The 26,954-nt window shown below is 35.8% G+C and overlaps 1 protein-coding gene and 2 non-coding genes across 3 annotated transcripts in view; 1 reads left to right on the top strand and 2 right to left on the bottom strand.

Annotated features, from left to right (window-relative positions):
- Positions 1 to 26,954, top strand: part of LOC144969461 (ras-related and estrogen-regulated growth inhibitor-like) — a 69,488-nt gene that overhangs the window by 28,785 nt on the left and 13,749 nt on the right. Inside the window, exon 3 of the mRNA XM_078908582.1 lies at positions 3,836 to 3,884. The gene's annotated coding sequence lies outside the window, so the exon portion shown is untranslated. The remainder of the gene's footprint in view (positions 1 to 3,835; positions 3,885 to 26,954) is intronic.
- Trnan-guu (transfer RNA asparagine (anticodon GUU)) lies at positions 1,253 to 1,326 on the bottom strand. Its single transcript has one exon. It is a non-coding gene; the product is annotated as a tRNA-Asn (tRNA).
- Trnan-guu (transfer RNA asparagine (anticodon GUU)) lies at positions 2,998 to 3,071 on the bottom strand. The gene has a single exon. It is a non-coding gene; the product is annotated as a tRNA-Asn (tRNA).

Here is a 26,954-nt window from a genome sequence, read left to right as displayed (position 1 = left end):
ATGAACTAGAAATAGGTAGTAGTAGGCTCACCTTGGCAAGGATGGTCTACCTTGCTTACCAGACAGGGAAGTACCTGGGAATTAGTGTTTGCCTGTCATTGGGATAAAAGGCAGCAGCTGCTGTCTTGACCTGTAGAGGATTTATTCGTGAGCAGATAAAGAAACTGAGTATTAAATAGCGCGATATCCTCTAAAAGTCTTTAACCCTCTCCTTACCAATCATAGGAAAATCGTCATATTCGTTACAATCCAACCAGCACGACTATGATTCTGATTTATTTTGAAAATCACACAATATAAAGAAAATGTTTGATTATAGCTATAAAAACGTGACACTGTGCTGTAGAGTTCATTTTGCTGATCAATATTTGGCATATAATATATATTTGTTGCCTTTCTGTTTGAGTAAGAAAATTCTATTTTTGTGTTGGGTGGGTGTGAAATTTTGGGGAAAATTTTGAAAAAGGCTGGTAAGGAAAAGGTTAACAAGGGGTTCTAAGCCAATAGTAACGCCGAATCATGTAAGACGAGACATGCCGCCAATAATTAGGTAAAATTACAATTCAGTATTTTTTCTGGATAGAGCTAGAGACAATGCTGTTTACGTTCAAGTACCAATTTTACACCTGAGTACGGTGACATAATGTGAGTTTAAAGCCTTTTTTTCCAAGAACTCAACAAACTTTGAGCCGCTCCGAGTGTCATTCATTCCACAAGACCGCATAGTCGTATAAGATAACAGGATAGTTAATAGTGTTTGAAATTATGATAACCTCCATTGATGTGATAAGGATAAAGGTGAAAAATTGGGGTGCTAGCATGGATGTTGGATAGGAATCTGACAAGGGTGGATGAAACAGTTAATAATAATATTTTCTTCATTCATCGCCAAGGGGAAATTTGTCTGGAATAACCGAGGCGTCAGCCGCAGAGCAGCACCGCAAAGTGAGCTAGGGCGAGGTGACTTGCTCAAGGCCGCACAACGCACAATTCAGTCTTGTCATTAAGGGGTAACCAATAACACAAGATCCCATATCTCCAAAAACAACAAATAATCATCATTATCATCATCATCATCATTATTATCATCATCATCATCATCATCATCATTATTATCATCATCATCATCTTTATAGTCAAATCATGTGTAAAAAAAAAAAGAAGAAAGATAAATGCACATTTTTCCTCCATTCGAGAAACAAGCAAAAACCATTTATTTTTAAATTCAAAAAAGAAAAAGAAAAAAAGAAAACGTCCCTGGGTGGGCTCGAACCACCAACCTTTCGGTTAACAGCCGAACGCGCTAACCGATTGCGCCACAGAGACTGTTGACTATCAACCACGCACATTTATTATTATTTCAAATGATGCCTAAATTGCTCCTTTGTATTTGTTGAATAAGGCGATTATAAAGAAGATTCGATGTGATTTTAACTTGACTATAACTCAAACCATTTTAGCAAAGAGCAATTCGCTTCAACAGTCGTAACGTCACTTCCCTCGTAATGACGCATGGTAACTTAGTAACTGGCTCTAAACTATCGGAACAATAGCGGACGCCCTTATGAAATATTTTTCCGACGAGCATAAAGCGTATCCAGAGGAAAAAAAACTCATAATAAATCTGATCATGTTTTGACTTTTACACTTCTGATCACAAGACATATGAAAAGTTCTAGCCAGCATGAAGAATTTAAAGAAGGGATTTTCATTGTTCAGAACCACGATGGCCGCCGTTGCTGGGCGACGTGACATTCAGACTATTGAATCCAATTCAAGCCATTTTAACAAAAAGCAATTACAATAATGAACAATAGCAATGATGATGCTTGAGTCGCATTAAGAGAAATTAAGAAATTAGTTTTTAAAAGAAGAATTCAGTCTTGTCATTAAGGGTTAATCAATAAAGCAAGATCGTATATCTCCAAAAACAACAACTAATCTCTCCTTAAAAATAAAGGAAACACACAAACACTAAAAAAACAAAACAAAATAGTTTAGCTTTCAAATAATAATTAAAGAAAAAACCATCCATTCTTGGTTGGACTCGAACCACCAACGCGTGGTTCGATATCTCCATAATCGATTCCAAATATTTAAAAAAGAAACAACACGAGAACCCCGTTTATAGATAGTTCGAAGATGACGTCATTCAGGCCTTTGTTATTGTTTTTGCCATCCGCGTTTGTGAGTTGTTCTCACTAAACTGTATCAACCAGACTATAAAAGTTCGTGGTTACACAGAGTTTGTGTGTTGGTCCGTTATACTTCCGGATGACAATGTTGTGAACTCCTTGGCCAAGCGCATTCTATCTATATTTATCGTACTCATGACGTGTGAGGTCAAGAAGTACCAAGATCTAATTATCACTGACCTTCGGTGGTGTAGTTGGTCTCGGGTACTATTTTTGTTGCCTTAATCCCCTCTTACTTTCTACGCATCCTCTCTGGCAACCCGGCCAAACTGATGACGTCATTGTAATTATGTTTATAGTTGTTATGGTAATCCGAGAGTGAGTACCCAACTTGTTATTGAAATACTTTTTAGTCTAGCTGTTGTGAGTTATTTGAAATCGTTAAAACTTAATGGATTCGCTATCACTACAAAACATTACATTATTAAATTTAATCACCATCATTACCATCACCATCACATCATCATCATCATCATCATCATCATCATCATCATCAACTATCAATATATCGTCATCATCATCGTCATCAGCATTATCATCATCATCATCATCATCATCATCATCAACTATCATATTATCGTCATTATCATCATCATCATCATCATCATCATCATCATCATCATCATCATCATCATCATCATCATCATCATCATCATCATGATCATCATCATCATCATCAGCAGCAGCATTTAGAGTCCAGCCAAAAAAAAAGAAGGAAGATTCAAGTACATGTTTTCTCCATTCGTGAAACAAGCAAAAACTATTTCATTTTAAAATTCAAAATGAAAGAAAAAAAAAAAAACGTCCCTGGGTGGGCTCGAACCACCAACCTTTCGGTTAACAGCCGAACGCGCTAACCGATTGCGCCACAGAGACTGTTGATTATCTGCCGACAATCACATTTATTACTATTGTATCTGAATCATCAACCTTGTGAATCCTTAACGTATCCGCAGTCCGTGATGAATGTTACTCGCCACAACAAAATATAGTTAGTATGCGCTTGGCTAAGAAGCTCACAACTTTGCCATCCGGAGGTATAACGGTCCAATACACAAACCTTTAACGTTTATAGTCTGGTTAATACAATTTAGTGAGAACTACTCATAAACGCGGATGGCAAAAAACAATAACAAACACCAGAGTGACGTCATCTTCGTTCTGTCAAAAGATAGAAATGATAAGTTGAGTCACTCAGGCTTTTTTGTTATGGTTGATGTCAATAATTTGTAAGCAATGGAACATCCTAATTATCATTTGCATGATAATGGGAAGATAATTTATGATGATGATAGATGATTATGATGATGACGATGAAGATGGTGAATGAATGATATATGACGATATGACGATAATGATGATGATGATGATGGTGATGATGATGATGATGATGATGATGATGATGATGATGATGAGATGATGACGATGATGATGGTGATGATGATGACGATGATGATGGTGATGATGATGATGATGATGATGATGATGATGATGATGATGATGATGATGATGATGATGATGATGAAGATGTGATGTGATGATGTTGATAACACGATGATGACGATAATGATGATGATAATAGTGATGTTCATTGGTCAAGCTTGATCATGATGATATATGTACAATAAAATTATTTTCAGCATTCACAGTCGCTACATCACAGGATATATCGGGGACTATGACAACACGGTGAGCTTTTTACTCTTCCTTTCATTCATTCCATTTATCTTTATGACCAGATTTTATATTCTTGTTTTGATTTTCCAGTGCTAATTCCCTGACTTCCTTATATCCTCCCTATCCACTACTTCACATCATACTACTGTTACAACGACTATACTGTTACTCCTTTTCTCCCTCTCTCTACCATCCATCCATCCCCTACCTCTCTCTACCCTCTCCTCACTATCACTACTTACTACTATACTACTACTACTACTACTACTACTACTACTACTACTACACTACTATACTACTACTATACTACTACTACTATACTACTACTCACTATACTACTACTACTACTACTTACTACTACCACTTACTACTACTACTACTACTACTACTACTACTACTACTACTACTACTACTACTACTACTACTACACTACTCTACATACTACTACTACTACTACTACTACTACTACTACTACTACTACTACTACTACTACTACTACTACTATACCACTACTACTACTTCTACACTACTACATACTACTACTACTACATACTACTACTACTACTACTACTACTATAACTCTACTACTACTACTACTACTATCACACTACTACAAACTACTATACTACTACTACTACTACTACTACTACTACTACTACTACTACTACCACTACAACCACTACTACTATTTCTACTACATCTCCAGACTCCTCGTCCTCTCTTTACCCTGTATCCTCTTTTCTTATTTTCTTCTCCCCGTCTTCATCGTATTCACTGAACAGGCAGCTGGGATACACCAAATACAACAAAAATATTATTGTGATGACAGAATGAATAACTAATTGAGATAAAAGCACCCACTCCTAGCACCCAAATCAAAATCAAACAGATGGGAGAAAGTTGAGGCCCAGTTCAGATTCCTGTCAAATCCAGGCTGATGTTCATAATAATATAAACTACGAGATCACATTGGGAAATCAAGCAATGGTCTGTACAAGGATAGACTTCAAAGGCACAACTGTATTTGTTTCACTTTCATGTGACCATCTGTGTTTATTCATGACTGGATTTACGTTCTATCAGATAGGAAACCTTAACCTTTCCTTACCCATCATTTTCAGTATTTTCCCAAAATGGCAGTCTTACCCAGCAGAAAAAATGATTCTTTAAACTCAAACAAGCTCTCTACAAAACAATTTTATGTTCTTTTTAATTAAACAAAGAACCTTCTTCAAATTTTGTGATGTACAAAATACATCTGAATAAGAAAAATGTATATTGTTTCGTAACAAATGTGACGATTTTGTAACAAATGTGACGATTTGGTAACAAATGTGACGATTTTGTAACAAATGTGACGATTTTGTAACAAATGTGACGATTTTGTAACAAATGTGACGATTTTGCTTTATACTAGGAGAGGGTTAATTTGTCACTCACCTAGAATTGTTGAAACGCATGTCCACATAGCTACTTGTAATACATTGCCTGAAATTAGAATAGAGAGCTGGCGTTTTACATTGCAAACATTTAATACGATGCTCTGTCAGAAATATGCGTTGAAATGTATCTTTTTAACATAATATGTTCGTGGGTTTAGCTATACGTGTCTTGAATTAATCAATAGTTTACTTTCATAGTACTTATTACTCTGCTTATGGTTATCTTGCTATATGACTTCTCTGTAAGCAAAAAGGAGCTTTTATATAGCGCAATATCCACTAAAATGTTTTCAAAGCGCTTTACAAGGGGTCCCTGGTCAAAAGCAACATTTAACATGTAGGACGGGACAAAGACACTGCTGTTAACGACAAGGTACTCATTTTACACCTGAGTACGGTGAGAGAATCTGAGTAAAGAGCCTTTTCCAAGGACTCAACTATGCACCGAGCGCGAGGCTCGAACCCAGGACCTTCCGATCCGAAAGCGAGTGTCATACCACTAGACCACATAGCCGCACAATGCATTGATAATAATTTCAATAACAATTTTTTTTTGCAGTTTTGTTGTTGTTTTTGTTTTTGTTGTTGTTTTTGTTGTTCATTTCTTCTCGCAATTTGACTGTTCTATTTCTGAGCGATGAAAATCATAATTTCCTAATTGCATCACCTGTCAATTATAAATGTCATGTATTATTTAATTAGAAGGTATTGAAACATCCTGAAGCTTAAATCTTCTATACTCCTTTGTCTCCATCATGATGGATAGAATGAAATAACGAACCTCAAAGCTTTTCTCAGAGTAATTAGATTCCCAAAGAAGTTTTTTTTTTCTTCTTCTGGTTGTTATGTTATTTTATACGCTCTAGAAATGTATATTCTTAGTGTCAAGCCCTATATTAATGTTAGCTTGGCGGCATACTGATGAAATGATTGCATTCCATTGGTTTCGATACATGCCTGTTATGCGTTATCTCTGTCGAAAAACCATCATAATCTTGCTTAACAAGCGTCGTGTCTCGTCCTATGTGATGAAGTGTTGTTGGCTAAAGGACCCATATAGATATAATGAAGTTGACGTCACTCGGGTCTTTGTTAATGTTTTTTGCCATCAGCGTTTACGAGTAATTCTCACTAAACTGTTTTGTCCAGACTATAAACGATCATGGTTACACAGAGTTTTGTGTGTTGTCCGTTATACTTCCGGATGGCAATGTTGTGAACTTCTTAGCCAAGCGCATACTATCTTTAAAGAGATTTGAACACGTTTAGAGGATATTGCACTATATAAAAGCTCAAGTTTCTATATTTAAAGATTATGTGACCAACCCTTTCAACCCGGTATATTGACCGAGTGAACTGTTTTCAAAATAATTCCTTTATTTAACCCAAGGGAAAATTTGTCATTTGGGTTTATTCCGAGGGTAGACTGGAATACCCAAGGCGTCAGCCGCAGTTCAGCCCATAAAAGTGAATTTATTTGGGCGGTGGAACTTGCTGAAGGCCATACACACCGCTGCAGGAAGTCGGAACTCTCGTTGCTTTCAGGTTACGAAGCAAAACATCCATGCCATTGCCACTCTGCCCCCTAAATGGTTAACTGTGCACTCTGGAAATACACATATTTAACAATTGGCCAGAACACTCGTCCTTCAAATATTGATCGATCGATATTTGAAGGTAAAGCTTTCTGGCCAAAGTTTTAAATGCATGTCTTTCCACAGGCTACAGTTAAAATGAATAAATAAATAATTAAATGAATAAATAAATAAATAAATAAATAAATAAATAAATAAATAAATAAATAAATAAATAAATTTCCTTCATCCCAAAGGGGAAATTTGTCTTTAGGGTCTATTCCAAGTTAAGACTGGAATAACACAAGCATCAGCCGCAGTGCAGCGCGCAAAGTGAGCTAGGGCGAGGTGACTTGCTCAAGGCCACACAACGAGGCGGGTTGTCGAACTCAGTACACTCAATCCGAGAGACTTTTGCTATTTTTCAAAATTGGAAAAAAATGTATTAAAAATGAGCATGTGCATAGGTAGATTTATTCAACTACCATTAATATGTAAATATTAATTAAGAACATTAGCTTTGAGACTACGCCTATAATTTGTCTCATATAAATGTAATAAATAGGCATGGGGTAAAAGTAACCCCGGGTATACTACGGACATAGTTTAGTGTTAGGGTTGAGCGAGTTAAAGGTTCACTTTTTAAAACAAAGTCTCAGGAACCTGAACGTCGATTGCGTTGCTTCGTTAAATCTGTAGACAGTTCATAATCCTCCCGTTTTCTTTTGTATTAACATAATATTATTGTTCATTGCTCAATCTGTCCCAGATGTTTCCAGGTGATAGTAGAAAATAAATAGCAGGGGATTTTGACATCTCCGTGATTGAGTTATCTCTTACCCTAATGAAATTCACGTCGTGTTTTGATTCCTACATTATAAATCTTTTATCATGAATCTCCACATCAAACAGAGAAATAGATGGTTGTCGTTTCGTCTTTATCACTTGGAATAAATAAATAAAACTTTTGTTGATTATTTAAAATGATGGAAAGTGTGTTGAGGAAATATCAATTACTCTCATTAGTGATTAGATATATACCCCATCCGAAATCTTGAAAGTTGCTGTTGGCCAGGGACCCTTGTTAAAGCGCTTTGAGCACGTTTAGTGGATATTGCGCTATATAAATGCTCAATAAATAAAGAATAAATGCAACAAACTTGGCCACATTCATTTAAAGAATACAAAAGTGATAAATTAGGGAGCAGGTAATGTTGTAAGATAAAAATCTAAAACAAATTATGTGCGCATGGAACATAGAGCGCGACATTATAATAAGGCAGAGAAGTCGTGACCTACCACCTTCTACTCTTCCGATTCCAAACGCCTTGGAAGTGTTATCCAACCAGTCCTTCGGAAAACGAAAAATGAATAGGTTATATATTGGATCATAAGGCTATGTGGTCTTGTGGTATGACACTCGCTTTCGGATAGGAAGGTCCTGGGTTCGAGCCTCGCGCTCGCCGTATAGTTGAGTCCTTGGAAAAGGCTACTTTACTCACATTCTCTCACCGTACTCAGGTGTAAAATGAGTACCTGGTCGTTAACAGCGTTGTCTTTGTCCGAAAAATTGTAATATCGCCTAACAGGCGTTAAGTCCGTCCTACATAAATGTTGCTGTTGACCAGGGACCCATTGTAAAGCGCTTTGAGCACATATAGTGGATATTGTGCTATATAAAACTCAATTTTTAAAAAATGTTAAGGTGGCATAATTATTCTAGTCGCAAGACCATAGGATTACGCGAAGTAAAAGAGCAAGAATGGATAATCTTTATAGATGATTATCATGTATTTAGACGGAGAAATAAGATGCAATCACACTGAAACCAGAAAATCAATTACACAAGGTATGTGATTAGTCCTCCGGGAGTGTGGTTAGACACTTCCAATGAGATAGGAACCCATCTTTTGACACATCACACTTTTGTCCCCTGTTGATTCAGATTTTTAAAAAAAATATTTTAAAATGAGCTTTTATATAGGGCAATATCCACTAAATGTGCTCAAAACGCTTTACAAGAGGTCCCTGGTCAACAACAACATTTAACATGTAGGACGGGACATGACGCCTGTTAGGCGATATTACAATTTTTCGGACAAAGACAACGCTGTTTTTACGGCCAGGTACTCATTTTACACCTGAGTACGGTGAGAGAATGTGAATAAAGAGCCTTTTCCATGGACTCAACTATGCGCCGAGCGAGAGGCTCGAACCCAGGACTTTCCGATCCGAAAGCGAGTGTCATACCATGAGACCACATAGCCGCACTTAAGCCAAGACAACATAAAGATATGCAAGACAATACAGACATAACAGTGGGGATTGATAACAAAGGACGTATAATGAATCAGTGAGACTCCCCCCCCCCCCCACCACCCCTCTTGTAATAACAAATTCCAATGTGATAAAATCATTTGAAAACACGTCACTGTCAACCCGTAAGCCCCTTTGGCGATTGTATACAAACATGACAGAATTGTGCAAAAACATTTATAATATAATACAAGCAAATACAATTACAAATCTAGGAAAAGAGGAAGAAGAAGCGGGTGGTGATGAATAAGAATAGTAGCAGTAGTAGTAGTAGTAGTAGTAGTAGTAGTAGTAGTAGTAGTAGTAGTAGTAGTAGTAGTAGTAGTAGTAGTAGTAGTAATAGTAGTAGTAGTAGTAGTAGTAGTAGTAGTAGTAGTAGTAGTAGTAGTAGTAGTAGTAGTAGAAGAAGAAGAAGAAGAAGAAGAAGAAGAAGAAGAAGAGAAGAAGAAGAAGAAAGCAGGAGGAGGAGAAAGAGGAGGAGGAGCAAGGTGAGAAAAAGAAGAAGAGGAAGAAGGAAGAAGAAGAAGAAGAAGAAGAAGAAAGAAGAAGAAGAAGAAGAAGAAGAAGAAGAAGAAGAAGAAGAAGAAGAAGATGAAGAAGAAGAAGAGAAAGCAGGAAGAGGAGGAAGAGGAGGAGGAGAAGGTGAGAAGAAGAAGAAGAGGAAGAAGAAGAAGAAGAAGAAGAAGAAGAGAAGAAGAAGAAGAAGAAGAAGAAGAAGAAGAAGAAGAAGAAGAAGAAGAAGAAGAAGAAGAAGAAGAAGAAGAAGAAGAAGAAGAAGAAGGAGAAGAAGAAGAAGAAGAAGAAGAAGAAGAAGAAGAAGAAGAAGAAGAAGAAGAAGAAGAAGAACAAGAAGAAGAAGAAGAAGAAGAAGAAGAAGAAACAAGAAGAAGAACAAGAAGAAGAACAAGAAGAAGAAGAAGAAGAAGTACAAGAAGAAGAAGAAGAAGAAGAAGAAGAAGAAGAAAAGAAGAAGAAGAAGAAGAAGAAGAAGAAGAAGAAGAAGAAGAAGAAGAAGAAGAAGAAGAAGAAGAAGAAGAAGAAGAAGAAGAAGAAAGAAGAAGAAGCAAAAGGAGTAGGAGGAGGAGGAGGAGGAGAAGGAGGAGGAGGAGGAGGAGGAGGAGGAGGAGGAGGAGGAGGAGGAGGAGGAGGGGGAGGAGGAGGAGAATGTGAACTTTAAAACAATTGATTTTTCTTTCTCATCTTGAAACTACGATAGTTCTCCGCCAAAATTTGGAAGTAATTCTAGCCTATCTATTTTACGCATCAATTCCTGATGTTAACACAATTTATTAAAACATTATCGGAAATACCAATTAAACAAACAAATCGCTTACTTTTATTAACACCTTGTGTTTTGCTTTAATTTTAAAAAGATATTTATCTAGCCTATGTGCACATACTTGCAGTGAGTTGCAGCTCCGATTACCGAAATAAAAATAAATAATTAAAAATTGAGCTTTTATATAGCGCAATATCCACTAAACGTACTCAACGCGCTTTACAAGGGGTCCCTGGCCAACAGCAACATGCAACATGTAAGACGGGACATAACGCCTGTTAGGCGAAATTACAATTTTTTCGGACAGAGACAACGCTGTCAACGACCAGGTACTCATTTTACACCTGAGTACGGTGAGAAAATGTGAGTTGAGAGCCTTTTCCAAGGACTCAACTATGCGCCGAGCGAGGCTCGAGCCCAGGACCTTCCGATCCGAAAGCGATTGTCATACCACAAGACCACATAGCCGCACAAGTGTCGGCTTGTTTTAACATTGTTATAATGAAAGATATTTTGCATCTGTTTCAATCTATTTCCATTACAACAATGATCCCATAACAATTTTGGTACACGATGATAACTATAATTACAATTTTCACCACACTCGCTTATTGTCTCTAACTCCTTCAATCAACTGCCGTAAATAATGAACTGTTTATAAAAATCATAATTTGCGCAGAGCAAGAAACGAAAGACATTATAATGACTAATTATTGAGAGGATTGGTTTGGTAGGAGTTAGAGATAAAGTGGTTTACTATAATATATAGCATTATACCAATGAATAGATTCAAAGTGATTGCGTTGAAATTACTTTCTCGCCTTCATTACTTTAATTGTGTACACATTCCAGTAATATATCATAAATAACAGTGATTTTAAGAACCAAACTTTAAAGGACCACCTAAGCGATGTCCTGCGTCAATGACATTAAGTGTTAAGATGACGTTGTCTTTACCTTCAGCACAGTTAAATAAACACATCTGCCCAACCCAAGTGTATCCAAACGAACATTCTGTTAGAAGAAATAACCTTTTACAATACAGAATGGATCTCAGCGCGGCCTTCGTAAAGTTATGGACTGACCTGACCAAAACATGACGTCAAAAAGCCAGTCTTTTGCCACAAAAGAAAACAAATCGTGAGTTGTATTCAATAGTTCAACCAATGAAATAACTTGTTTCTATGAGCTCTACTAACGACAACTCACTAGGCGGTGCAAAAACCAATTAATGACGTCAAACTGCCAGTCCTTTTGGATTTCAGTGTCAGGCTATAACATAACGATGGCTACGATCTCAGCCAGTTTGAGTTGAAAAACTGTAGCTCTACAATTATGCCACTTTCTAGCAAATGATTTCAAAGTTGAGTCTAATACTAAACTAGGCGTTATGTCCTGAAGATGGCTCAGCGTAACAATTACTCGTCTTGTCACAAATCTCAAGTGATATTAAGCGTGGTCTGTGGGGATGATGGGTGTCAGAGATTGTGGAAAATTCTGGTCCCCAAGTTGTGTCAACTCAACTCATATGTGAATGAATACCTGGCTATAGGCGTTGACCGATAGTTTAAGAGGCGGCTCATTCCCATGACTGGATGGTCGGACTTAAGGGATGCAACTTTCACAAAACGTTGCCATATATCTTATCTTATCTTACTAAAGGCTTACAAGGAATTATCCTATAAATGCCTTATACAATAGTTTATAATTACAAAATCTCATATAGCTTTCATTGTATCATTCACAGACAGTTTTACACAACTTTGAATGTCAGGAAAATGTATCAATACAGCAAAATCGAAAAATACAATCATAGAATACTGGTAATTGAAAACTGGTCAATATCGAATGAATCATAAATGTACAAAGTTCATAGTACAATGAAATATTAATGACAAAAATAATCATGAAAGCAACAACGTTAATAAGCATAAATTATTCTCTGATAAATTATGATTTTACATTGTTTCAGATGTCATGCATTTCACTGGTCAACATTGACAAACCAGTCTACAAAATCATGAAATTAATGGAAACAATTATATCCACATGACAATTTAAAGTTTAAAAGATAAATAAATTAATGGATAAATAACTAAAGAAACAAACAAACAAATAAATGAATAGATAAATAAATACATAAATAAAGATCTCGGTGATTGGCTTTCTTTATCAGCTCATACAGCGTCAACCCTTTCCATTCTTTGATGTCATCCAGTCACAATGTCCTTCGTCTTCATCTTCTTCTTTGACCTTCCACCGTACCTTGCATAAATGTTTTTCACAAGCTGCCATGTCTGACCAGATGTCCAAACCATGCAAGTTTTCATCTTTTAACCATTGCAAGCAATGGGTCATCCTGTCTTCCTGCTAGCTTTTCCACATCTTCAAGATCATCCTTATTAGTTTTGTGTTCCAGATATGATACTCGTAGGACTTTCCTGTAACTCTTCCTCTCGAGCACATTGATTCCCCCCTTGTTTCCGCTTTCATTGTCCAGGCTTCATAACCACATAGTAGCACATATGTGACCCACCGTTTCAAAACGATATTATGTCGGGATGAACAAGGTGCTAAAAATCCAATCAATAACCACAAACATGAAATTTGGGGTTTGTTTCTTCCCGTTATTCTATAGAATAAATACTAATTCTTTATTGCAATAGACTCGGAGTTTTCTTTATTTTAGTTCTAAATTTACTTTTTTAGGTCCTATTCATCTCGACGTAATACCGTTTCGAGACGGCGGGTCATATATAGTACAAATGACCTGTGCAGTCTACATTTTGATTGAAAGCTCATCTGGCTTTTCCAATATTTTGTTGAGTCTCGCCATTACCGCCGTCGTCATGCCTATACTTGATTTGACTTTTTGTTCCACTCATTCCATCCTCGGCCAAGATATTTGAAGGTTGTAGATAGCCTGTTGCAGCGTCTCGCCATTTAGGGTGAAATTAGCATTGGCATCGCCTCGGCTTTTGACTAGAATCTGCGATTTATCTGTGTTGATTTCCATACCGTACTTAGTACACACAAAAAAAAAAACAACATGCGACTGGTACTGTATGAAATAGACATGGCCTGCTGTTTGATTAAATGAAATATTATAAAACGCATTGAGCATGACAAGTACGTGGAAATGCGCTATCTTTATAAATATTCACATTATTTTTTTTTTTACTGCGCGATAGACAGTTGTAAAAAAAAGAAGACTTTCAACGATATGTGTAAAAAAAACCCCCAAAAACTCCGAAACACGAGAAGTCAATTCTTTCTATCACGAAATGGGTTTAGGAATTAGATTACGGGTGAGAAAGGATCCATTCATAATCTATGGGATGGGTACTTTTCTAAGGCTCGCCATCATCTCAGTTATTCATATTTATAGACATTTAAGATTTCCCCCTTGAAAAATCTCTCTTTGTGTTCTTTATTTCAATTGTGACCGAATCTCAATTTGGTATCAATTGAAGTAGTTTTTTTGTTTCAATTGATACTTAGATTAGGCTTTTTCCCAATTCAACTAAACATGTTGAGGGGACATCTTTAAATGTTTGAATAATCGACATAACGAGTTTTGGAACACCACTTGTCATCATATGTCTCGTCTATCTTCTAATGTTTGGCTGTCAGACAACGTGCTTGTCAAGGGTGTGAAAGCATTGCGATAACCGAGATTTATTGCCGACCAACGCACTCTTAACTCTTAGCTCTTAACTGCCAGGTTATTTACAATTGAGCTCATGGTCAGTGTGATATGAGATATGGATACATCCTAGAATCCTATTCAGTCGGATTTGGCCTTGACTGTATGATGTGCCAGATATAAATGGATGCTTTTTTATCTTCTCAATTTGTGACCTACTTCTTCAGTACAGTAGTTTGGCGTGGGGAGGGGGGGGGGGGGGGGGGGGGATTGAATGTAGAATATTCTAATTTTCGTTAAAAAACAAACAAAACGTGCTGGTATAATTTCGGTCTGATATTCGAACGCCATTATAGGCCTGATTTAATATTGTTAAAATGGACAATATTTTTTCGTTGGTTTGAGAGTAATTCTATAACAACAGTGAGTCCATAAAACGTTGTTTACCAGGCATGCAGATATATGTACATACACGTCGCTATTTACTTATAATATAAGTCTTGGTTAACTTAATAATACAAAATAATTATTGTATTTTATATTATATGTTTTCCACGTTGATTTGTGTATTGTTGTGCTAACGAAGGGTTTGTACCCGAAACGTCCATTGTCTGTATTGTTCCCATACGAAGTCTGTCCATTTTCACTCTTTCGTTAGTATTTTCACGATCACAGGCTTCAGGTAGCCCTATCGTTTTCTACAAGGCATAATATTATACGATTTTCGACCGATAGAGGGAATTATGTTGACCCGAGAGAACGAAAGATCAAATCTACAACTTCTTTCCTCGAGGTTAAGAAATTACCGAATTTATATAAAAATCGTATTATAACACCCTTTTCTCATAAAATAAGAAACTTAGAGAATACAAGATAAAATAGTAAAATTGAATGGATTATAACACAATAAATCATTTGATTGCCTACGACATCATCGGTAGGTCAGTGATTACTTATTATCTGGACTGTAATAATAATAATAATAATAATAATAATAATAATAATAATAATAATAATAATAATATAAAATAATAATAATAATAATAATGATAATAATAATAATAATAATAATAATAATAATAATAATAATAATAATAATAATAATAATAATAATAATAATAATAATAACGTTTATTTGTATAGCGCCCATCCCCGTTGACAAAACAGCTCGAGGCGCACAAAATTGTAAAACATCATTATAAACATTATTATACACACACCCATTTATACAAGCGCGCTCACACATACTCTCACAACATACACACACACACACACACACACACACACACAAACATTATTTGCACTAAAACATGCACATTCATAATAGACGAAACATTTTTTTATAGGAACAAAGAAGTGAGGGGCTGTTAAAATAATAGAAACGCAATAATATTTATTGTCACTTTTGTGGAAGTCGGAAATATGTTTCTACATTTTAATGAAACATGTTTAGGAAAATGCCAACTTGATTGTTGATTCAAATCAATTAGAATTTACGCTTGTTATATTAATGTAAATGTTGCTGCTTGAAGCTCGAAGAAATAAATATCAATCTGAAATTGAATGTAAGCTTCAATTTAATATACAAAAACAGATAAAATGGACGTTTCGAGTTTCCCCTTTATCAACAAAACAGGATGAATTAAACACTACAGACGAATTAGATAATGTCTCAGTCGTCTGTAGTATTTCATTCATCCTGTTTTGTTGATAAAGGGGAAACCCGAAACGTCCATTTTATCTGTTTTCGTATAAATCAAATTGAAGCTTACATTCAATTCCACATTGTTATTATATGTTGCTTGTTTTATTACAACCATATAATTCTATTATTTAATTTTCTTCATGTCGACTGATATATTGTTCGACGTTTCATCTTCCTGAACACCTGTCTTGCTTGACATGTCATGGCGTTAAATAGATGCCGACGACCGGCTGTCGGTTCATTCATTCACAGACAACGGGTAAAAAAAAGCTAAGTGTTTGAATACCGTGAAAGTGTTTTCAGTCAATCAAGGCCTTCTATATAGGCACATATTGGAAAAGGCGGTGCGCAATGATTTCAAATTGACCAAATCACGCAGTCAGTGTATCCTTTTTAGTAGAGTAGTCTCAAATAGGGAAGCGTAGATGAAAAATAATTCCTCAGCTATTTTTCCTTTTCAAGCTTGAAACTGAAATATTATACTTATACCAGAATGTTATTTAAAAATCATTGATTGATAAATGTCTTTGTAAACATTAAGCTCGAATTAAATGCAAAACAACGAACGGAAAAGTCGGCCTGATAGGTCGGTAGGATTGGCACTTCTATTTAAGCCTCCTCGCCTGGTAGTTCGAAGATGACGTCACTCAGGTCTTTGTTGATGTTTTTTTTTGCATCCGCGTTTATGAGTAATGCTCACTGAACTGTATTATCCCGACTATAAACGTTCATGGATACACACAGTTTTGTGTGTTGGTCCGTTATACTTCCGGTGGCAATGTTATGATTTTCTTAGCCAAGCGCATACTATCTATATAGAAGGCTTTGAGTCAATGCATCTCACGAGTCCATTGGCGCATGTGCTTACAAATAGGACGGGCAAAGCAATCCAGTGAGAATATTTTCTGGATAAATAATTGAGGTCCTTTTGTACTTAAGATGTAAATGTGAAAAGTTTGATCCTGGTGGCCTTTATCATGATAAACATCGACGGTCAAGCCAAGCCAGGACTTGAGTTTAAAATCGTTCCATAGCGCAATATAAACTAAATGAGCTCAAATCGGTTTACAAGTGGTCCCAAGCAATAATAGCATCACTTTACATCGACGAGACGTATCGCTTTTAAGGCGCTATAGCGCTGTTACAGACCAGGTACTGATTTTACACCAGAGTACGGTGAAAGAATGAGTCTTTCCAGGAACACAACTTTGCGCCTTTCATAGCGGAATTTGAACATGGAACCTATAGGTCCGAGGGCAATTGTATATGATATTATGAAAATAAGTCCAACCCCCCCCCCCCCCCCCACACACACACACAGAGACAAAACAACACATAAAAAAACTTTCTACTTGTTAAGTCTTAGATTTATTTATTATCATAAACAATTATAATAATATAATGATATTAAAGGGATGTTCATATAATATTATCAATTTGAACATTTTGCCTCTCCTAAACTTTTCTATTATTCTTATAATCATGGTTAAAAATATATTTTTGTAAATATACAAAATGTTTGATAGCAAGCAATAAACTCGATAAGTAATATTATAGTAAAAGGTAGAAAAGAAAGATGTACAGATAAATCAAACGTACTATCTGAGAGTCAGGTGGGGAAATAAAATTATCTTTATCGTCAAACCTTATATATGTAGGTAATAAAGACTTTGATAAAGAGTATAATTTGAGAATTTATATCAAGTTATCTGACGTAGATCATAAAAGTGACAAGATTATGTTATCATAGAATAACTCGTAATGGCTGGTTTCATGTTGTGGTACTTCCTGTAATTCTTAATGTGAAGTTCGTTTATATTATTTTTTCTCCACTCAATGGGAGCGATCTATATTCATGTTTTCGTCCAAGCTGGTCATCGATCACGTGATTTGTTGCTGCACAACGATTGGACATTTCTCAATAAATGTAAACACGCTGCTGTGTTTATGAAAGTTGTAAACATACCCATGAGTCACGCCGAGCAAATTGACCAACTGCGATGTTGGAAATTTCTCAAACTGTAAACACTTTTCATTATGTGGGTCATTTTGAGAACGTATTCCAATGTGACCAATGACATCGAGCACATGGAAAGGTAATCTAGATCGCTCCCATTCAAATTAGAATGATTGGATGTTTAGGTCGCTGAGCTATGGCTACACCGTAATAACATTCCGGAATAAATATTGATGTGTCTTCTGCTCCTAACACTTGCTTGGTCGATGTTCATAAATATATAAAAATAAAATAAATTTTCTTTATTCATCCCCAAGGGGAAATTTGTCGTTAGGGTCTATTCTAAAGGAACACTGGAATAACCCAGGCGTCAGCCGCAGAGCAGCGCCGCAAATTGAGCTAGGGCGAGGTGACTTGCTCAACGCCACACAGTGCAGCGGCGGGTAATTGAACTCGGTACGACCTTTCGGGTACGAAGCAAAGACCGTGCCGTAACACTGAGCCACGCTGTCCCTTCGCTACACGGAGAAGCATTTTTAGGATAACATTTGTTTAGCGATATTTTTTTTTAATTCATCGAATTCACGGGGGAAATTGTCACCATTGTAATTAAATCTAAGCAGCTGAGTTTGCATATTAGACGTCTATGTGTTTTGTTTCTGTTTTAAAAATTACATATTGCTTTTACTGTATATAATCGGTAGTAACAAAAAGTGACATTAACCATTTGAAATTCCAGCTCAATTGTTGGTTTTATATTATCTAGAGTAAATCTTCTAATGGTGATCTTTATTCTCAAGTTGTGTTGTTTCATTGTTGTTGTTGTTTTTAATATCCACGTTTTCCTATGTGAAATTTGTCAACCATCTTATCGATGGTAGGCGTATCAAAAATCTGAAATCTCGATTTTTACCAATCAGAGGTCTGATCCGCCGATCATGAAAATCGAATCTTCAGAGGTTTGATCCGCCGACCATCGTTATGTAGTATAGTCGCATGTATTATTTCACTCAATTTATTAATCTTTTTTATAACTAATTTCTTGCATATAAATTAAGATCCGGATACATCTCGGACAATAAATGGGAGGCTTTCAAATAGTTAGAATAATGGAGAAAGTTTGAACAAGGCTTCTCTCTCTCTCTCTCTCTCTCTCTCTCTCTCTCTCTCTCTCTCTCTCTCTCTCTGTGTGTGTGTGTGTGTGTGTGTGTGTGGCGATTTGTCATTTGGTTACACATTTATAACAATACAATATTGACATAGACACACTCACACAGATGCACACTCGTAACATAGTAGTCATCGAAAATAAAAATTAAATTTTAAAAAAATATGTTAAACATTAGAAAGATAAGTATTCTCCCTCATTTGCATGCGTCACTAATCCGGGGTTAACTACTATAACTCACTGGCTTGCGATTGCCTATGTCTTTTTTTTTTTAGATTGACACTAAAGAAAAAAATCACTTGAGATGAAAACAATGACTTTATGTGTTTTAAAAAAAAAATATTTCTTAAAATTGAACAGCAAAGGATAGGTTCTACACACGTTTGACAAGATTAGCTAGTTGGGCGCAAGAAAAAAAAGTATCAAAAAGCAGCTTGGCATTGCAATAAGTCGTTTACAAAAAAAATGATGTGAAACTAACTAGATACAAAAATACTGGTATTGCCTTTGATACAGAAAAACTTCAGACCCTCAATCAACTTTTTAAAATTAAATGATTTTTTAAACAGAGCACTAAGGCGTGAATCTGACTATATAGGCAGAGATGGATATTATAAGGGTGGTATACAAGAAAGGACGCCTTACAGGCGGCTAGTACTATATAAAATGGGAATATGCTTCCCCATTTCTTGTAGGGTTAGAAATCGGCAAAGGTTAGACGAAATGAAGTATTATGACATGCACTGAGAATGGTAAATAATGGTAAATCCATTGGATATTGGATACCAGTGCGGCTATGTGGTCTAGTGGTATGACACTCGCTTTCGGATCGGAAGGTCCTGGGTTCGAGCCTCGCTTGGCGCATAGTTGAGTCCTTGGAAAAGGCTCTTTACTCACATTCTCTCACCGTACTCAGGTGTAAAATGAGTACCTGGCCGTTAACAGCGTTGTCTTTGTCCGAAAAATTGTAATATCGCCTGATAGGCGTCATGTCCCGTCCTACATGTTAAATGTTGCTGTTGACCAGGGACCACTTGTAAAGCGCTTTGAGCACATTTTAGTGGATACTGCGCTATATAAAAGCTCAATTTAAATTTTAATTTTTATATTCTCTATATAGATGTTTATATAAAGGATGATTTAAGATGCTAAATATACTGGGTGTCTTCTCCACAATCTTTTCACTAATAAATATTAGGTCACTAACCCCGTACTGTCGGTTCTAGTCTCATGTGTCCATTCCAATTATAGCACCAGGGGTTGTTGTTAAGTTGTAAAGTGTCTGGTCTATTTAAATTTGACATTCTGTAATGACAAAGAAATGTATGACCTGGCAAGGAAAAGGCGGTCGTTATTTTTCTACTGATTATCTTAGATATGTTACATAGTTTCCAGACGAATCTCATGACAACAGCCCCCCCCCCCCCCCCCCCAAAAAAAAAAAAAAAAAAAAAAAAAAGACAACAAAACCAACAAAATAACTCGAGCTGTTATATAGCACTGAATATGCTCAAAGCACTTTACAATGGGGGCCAATCCAACATCAAAACTTAACATTTTGAACGAGAGATGACGCATGTGATGCGCTGTTACAGAAAATAATAATAATATGATAATGCTGAAAACTTATATAGCGCTATAACTCCGAGACACCAGACTGCTACCAGTACTTATAACGTGAATAAAGAGCATTTCCAGGGAATCAACATGTGGTATTCGAGCCGTATTTGGGTGCACGTATTAAGTGCACTCCAAATGCATAATGTACCGTATCTTGCTGCAATGCCTTGTATTAAAAGCCAGCAAGATGACATATGGCAGCAGCTGCCTTTGTATTTTGTAATTACATTTTATTTATTCTCTCTCTCGCTTCTCACTATCTGTCTGTCTCTCTCTCTCTCTCTCTCTCTCTCTCTCTCTCTCTCTCTCTCTCTCTGTGTCTGTGTGTGTGTGTTTGTACGTTTGAAATATATATACACACACACTTATATATATATATAACGTAGGAATGTACCGGAAGACAATAGAAAATACAAATTTCGTGGCGGCGATGGGGGCTCGAACCAATGACCTTACTGGTACGACAACTACTCCGCCTGGCCGAGGAGACCGCGACTCTACCGTATGAACTAGCCAAGCGGAGTTGTCGTACCAGTAAAGTCGCGGCGTTCGAGCCCACATCGCCGCCGCGAAATTTTTATTCTCTTTTGTCTTCTGGCACTTTCCTACTCACTACATTGCGGAATTTCATTCTTTTGTTTTTGTTCGACAAAGAAAACAAAGTTCCCAAAGTATTCATTATATTCAATTCAGTATTCATTCAATTTGGTAAGGTGAGAAAATCCGAATCTTAATCTTTCAAAGGATACAAGTTTCAACCTCTTACATAGAAACTCACAGACTGGACTTGCTGAGTGCTGTAGAATATAGGAGGTTGACCTTACTCAGCTCTTTGTATTGTTTTTATACAGCAAGTTTTATGATTAGTTCTTTCTAACTGTTATAAATCAGATTATAAACGTGGGTTCAAGGTTAAACGTAGTTTTGTATGTTGGTTCGTTTGCCTGGCGGGTCTTGTGAGTATATTACATAAATGCATAGCATCAATAAAAACCCCCCCAAAAACCCCTCCAAAAAAAAAAAAACAAAAAAACTAGAGCATTTATATAGCGCAATATCCACTAAACGTGCTTAAAGCGCTTTACAAAGGGTACTTGGCCAACAGCAACACTAAGCACGTAGGACATGACATGACGCCTGTTAGGCCATATTACCATTTTTTTCGGACAGGGACAATGCTGTTGACTCATTTTACACCTGAGTACGGTGAGAGAAAGTGAGTAAAGAGCCTTTTCCAAGGGCTCAACTATATGCGCCGAGCGAGGTTCGAATCCATCCAGGACCTTCCAATCCGAAAGCGAGTGTCATACCACTAGACCACATAGCCGCACCATTATCACAAAACCGCAACGTATGTACAACCGGGTACAAAAAGATAGCAAGGTAATAAAATTGAGAGACAAAGAACTTAAAAAAAAACAAGCAAACAATGCCATATGGAAAACTATCCTGAAATAAATACGAGTACAACTCGTCTTCTCACTTTCACGCACGAAAGTCTAATGTAACCCAAGAATGCGCATGCTGTAGAATACGTAGATAGATATGTTGTAATCTATATTTAGAAACGTAATCTCCGTACATCATCATCAACGCAGTTGGACTTTTTGTACCGTGAGAATTTCCAGGTGAGAATGCGATCCTAATGGAAAGGAGAAAGGAGGCCAGGTGTATTCCACGGAAAAAAGGAACAGAACAAACAGAAAGGTTACGCCGACAAGAATACAAAATAAATGGTGTTTGAAAGGGAGTAAGAAGTGCATGCTCAATGTTCTGTACCGTAACTTGTGGATCAAAATCAAATCATCTGATTTTGTTATTATCTATTAAGTTCTTCACATATCATGTCATTAAAATGAAACGAACATAGTTGTACGTTTTATCACAGAAGAGCATTTCTGTGCAAATTCTGAAAACCTTTGAAATGGGCCATTGTTGAAAGGTAAAAACAATGTTTTAGTTGTGTGTATTTGTATTAGTAATTCTTAATTAGGGGTACCAATAATTCAGTTGGTAGAGCACTTGCTATCTATGTATAGTTTGAAAATGACGTCTCTCAGGTCTTTGTTATTGTTTTTTGACATCCGCTTTTATGAGTAATGCTCACTGAGCTGTATTAACATGACTATACACGTTTATGGATACACACAGTTTTGTGTGTTGGTCCGCTATACTTCCGGATGGCAATGTTATGAGCTTCTTAGCCAAGCACATACTATCTATAGACGATGTGTACACATATGCAGGTCTGACATCCGAACTCACTCATGAGGCTAGTTTAACATTGTTGTAATGGACACTATTTTGCGTCATATTTATTTGAGTTTTCCATTACGACAATGAGCCCATAACGGATTGGGTTATCAGACCTGCAAATAGTGAACTTTGATTATAGATGATTTATGTGTATTATAGTCAAGTCACTCTTTATTAGGCATAAAATATTGATCTCACTATTATAAATAAAAAATAAATAAATACTAAAATTCCATTTATTCATCTCCAAGGGTAAATTTGTGTTTAGGGTCTATTCCAAGGGAAGACTGGAATAACCCAGGCGTCAGCCGCAGAACAGCGACGCAAAGTGAGCTAGGGCGAGGTGACTTGCTCAAGGCCACACAACGCAGCGGCGGGTGATTGAATTCGGTACCTTTCGGGTAGGAAGCAAAGCCACGCTGCCCCTTAAATTAGTTGTCAAAAACCAAAAAGATCACCAACAATCTCCGAGCATCTTAATTTCAAGAAGGCCTTACTGCCAAGCTAAGTTGAGCGCACTAAGAAGTCAGTCAGATCGTTACAATGATTATTGGATCCTGTCAATGGCGTTATGGCCATTACCAGATTAACCTCCTCCACTCAGATATATCTAAATTAATTCCTGACGATTGGCAGACCAGCAGATAATGTAGCAAGGGTTTTATTCAATGTGGAGATGTGGTTTCATAATAATATAGCTCGACGGGGGGATTAAATGAAGCGTTGGGATGTGCACGAAGCATGGCAAATCAGGGAGATGCTTAATATAAAGATTAAAGATGCACACTTTATATGATTTACATTATGCATGAAGTCTGTAGAAGCCATTAGTTTTGGCAGTATTTCTTTAGCACATGTTTTTTTAATAAAAAAGCCAACAGAAGGAAAGAACAAAAATATTTTTACTCTTTCATGATAAGAGTATCAAAGTGACCTTGTAAAAACATACATCCGTTTGGGTGTGGAGCTTGTTCAATCAGTATCAAGTTTATACCTTAACATTCTTGCCCTTTGTAGATCGCAATACAAGAACGTGCCGTCGAAGCATCTCTCTTATTGTTTGTTATTTATTAATTATGTATGTTTGTAAACATTGAGAGATCAACTGCTTCTGATCAAAGCAATGCAGTTCTAGACGACGTGCAAAAAAATAATAGAGAAAGAAAATAAAACTAGCAAAAGAGAAACGAAGAAACAAACTTTAGACAAAATAAAGCGAAATATCTAGACCAAATTGTAAATTATATCGAGAAAAAAACTAGACATTAAAACGAAATAAGCCATCGTAAATAATTGAAATAAAACATAAAAGCATTCACATCTCTTTAATTATTTTCTTCTCTTGTTTATGTAGTAGAGAAATTAAAGACAGTCTCGTAACTTTGAGGACATGTTTAGTCTGTAGCAAATTCCTTATTGTTTTCTCTTAATTACTAAAAGACTATTGAGTATATAATAATAATAATTAAACATTTATAAAGCGCACACTTCCACTCATAGGTTCTCAGGACGCTATCATACCACCAAGTGGATCGATTCAGTGTCTCATTTTGTCACTAAATTCAAACAATGTTAAGCGTTATCAGTGTCCGGGTGGCTCAAGTTTCTGCTGAGTGCATGGATATTGACAATGACACTATAGAGATGCTCGTTCAAAAAGGCAAATGGATGACGACTTATATAGCAAGAATTTTAAAACTATGTAATCTAGAGAATAAATCAATCATTATTTTCTCATAGTAAAACTAACATATATCGGGTTAAGATATATGTGCGTTACTATTTATTCCATTTCGGAACGAGAATTTCTTCTGCATTCATTCCAGTCACCCTTTCACTTTCACTTCATAGGGTGTTGTTAGGCCAGGTTAACCTGCCATTATGGCAATGGTCACATCTTTTTCTCATTCATTACCTTTCACTAACTAAAAACCAATGCATTATCGTCATGTCATCTTGACTCAAAATACCATCACCTCCAATTAGTTGTTTCTCCCTGAAAATACAAGACAATGTTTTGACTTCCATCAAACGTCCCAACTACTATGAAATCATACTTTTGCCCCATTATCTTTCACTAACTAAAAACCAACGCATTCCAGACATGTTGTCATGACTTAAAATGCCATTATATCCGAGTCCAAGTTTTGACTTCAATTAAATCTGCCAGCTACTATCAAATTATACCTAAGTTAATTATGTTTAACTAAAACACAATGCGTTATCATCATCTTGTTTTAACATACCGTTATATCCGAGTGTTTTTTCCTAAAAATACAACACAGTGTTTTCACGTCAATGAAACCTGCCAACTACTATCAAATTATACATATGCTCATTATGTTTAACTAAAAAAAAAAACAACAATGCGTTATCATCAGGTCATCTTGTTTTAACATACCGTTATATCCGAATATGTCTTCCTCTATAAATACAACAGTGTTTTGACTTCAATCCAACCTGCCAACTACTATACAATTATACCTAAGTTAATTATGTTTAACTAAAACACAATGCGTTATCATCCGGTCATCTTGTTTTAACATACCGTTATATCCGAGTGTTTCTTCCTAAAAATACAACACAGTGTTTTCACGTCAATCAAACCTTGCAAATACTATGAAATCATACTTATACATTCACTATCTAAAAGCCAAAGCATTATCATCAGGTCATCTAGTTTTAACATACCCTTATATCCCAGTGTTACAACACAGTATTTTGACTTCAATCAAACCTGCTAACTACTATACAATTATACCTATGCTCATTATATTTAACTAAAAAAAATCCCAATGCGTTATCATCTGGTCATCTTATTTTAACATATCGTTATATCCGAGTGTTTCTTCCTAAAAATACAACACAGTGTTTTCACTTCAATCAATCCTTCCAACTACTATGAAATCATACTTATATTAACTGGTTAAACGCAGGTTAGTAAATGATAAGCAAAACCGGCAGTAAGTGTTGCTATTGGTTCTTGGTTGTAATATTTTTACATTTTTGTGCATTTGCATACACACAAACATACACACACACACATACACACACACACACACACACATATATATATATATATATATATATATATATATATATATATATATATATATATATATATATACATTGTCGCGATAGATTCTCAACTTTGTGTTTATACATTTTTATGCATGCATGCCACATCTGTAAACACCTGTAAACGAATTTCCATTTTTTTGGATGAATAAAGTATATATTATTATTATTATTATTATTATTATTATTATTATTATTATTATTATTATCATATTATTATTATTATTATTATTATTATTATTATTATTTTTATTATTATTATTATTATTCATTATTATTATTATTATTATTATTATTTTTATTATTATTATTATTATTATCATTATTATTATTATTATTATTATTATTTTTATTATTATTATTATTATTAAGTAAAAGTAAGTTAGAAAACGTTGTATCCATTTAAACTGTATAAGTAGGTCTCTGATTGTCGTTTCCTTTTTATCTTAATTTTATTTCATACATAATGAAAATATATTATTCGGTTAGCTGAGAATCATTAGAAAAATGACTATGTCACATTTGAACTCGATACATCTGTTTTATATTTAGTTATTACTTATACCGCAAAAAATGGGAGACATCTGGTTTGTATCAGGAAAGTAATTCATTTTAAAATGTAATAAACTCAAGTGAGGCATCTCTTTCCCCGATCAATTGAGAGGTGGACTACTATTCAACGTTTTTAAATAGGGATTAAGACAAGTTTACTATCAAATGAAATAAGCGGCTATGTGCAGCTATGTGCTGCTATGTGGTCTTGTGGTATGACAATCGCTTTCGGATCGGAAGGTTCTGGGTCCTAGCCTCGCGCTCGACGCATAGTTAAGTCCTTGGAAAAGGCTCTTTACTCACATTCTCTCACCTTATTCAGGTGTAAAATGAGTACCTGGCCGTTAACAGCGTTGTCTTTGTCCAAAAATTGTAATATCGCCTAACAGGCGGCATGTCCAGTCCTTTATGTTAAATATTGCTGTTGACCAGGGACCCCTTGTAAAGCGATTTGAGCACATTTAGTGGATATTGCGCAATATAAAGCTC

Source organism: Berghia stephanieae, chromosome 3 (assembly GCF_034508935.2).
Source record: "Berghia stephanieae isolate SIO BIC M18660-M18661 chromosome 3, UCSD_Bste_1.3, whole genome shotgun sequence".
Classification (NCBI taxonomy): Eukaryota; Metazoa; Mollusca; class Gastropoda; order Nudibranchia; family Aeolidiidae; genus Berghia; species Berghia stephanieae.
Note: the sequence above shows the minus strand (reverse complement) of the source record. Positions and strands in the feature narration are given on the sequence as shown.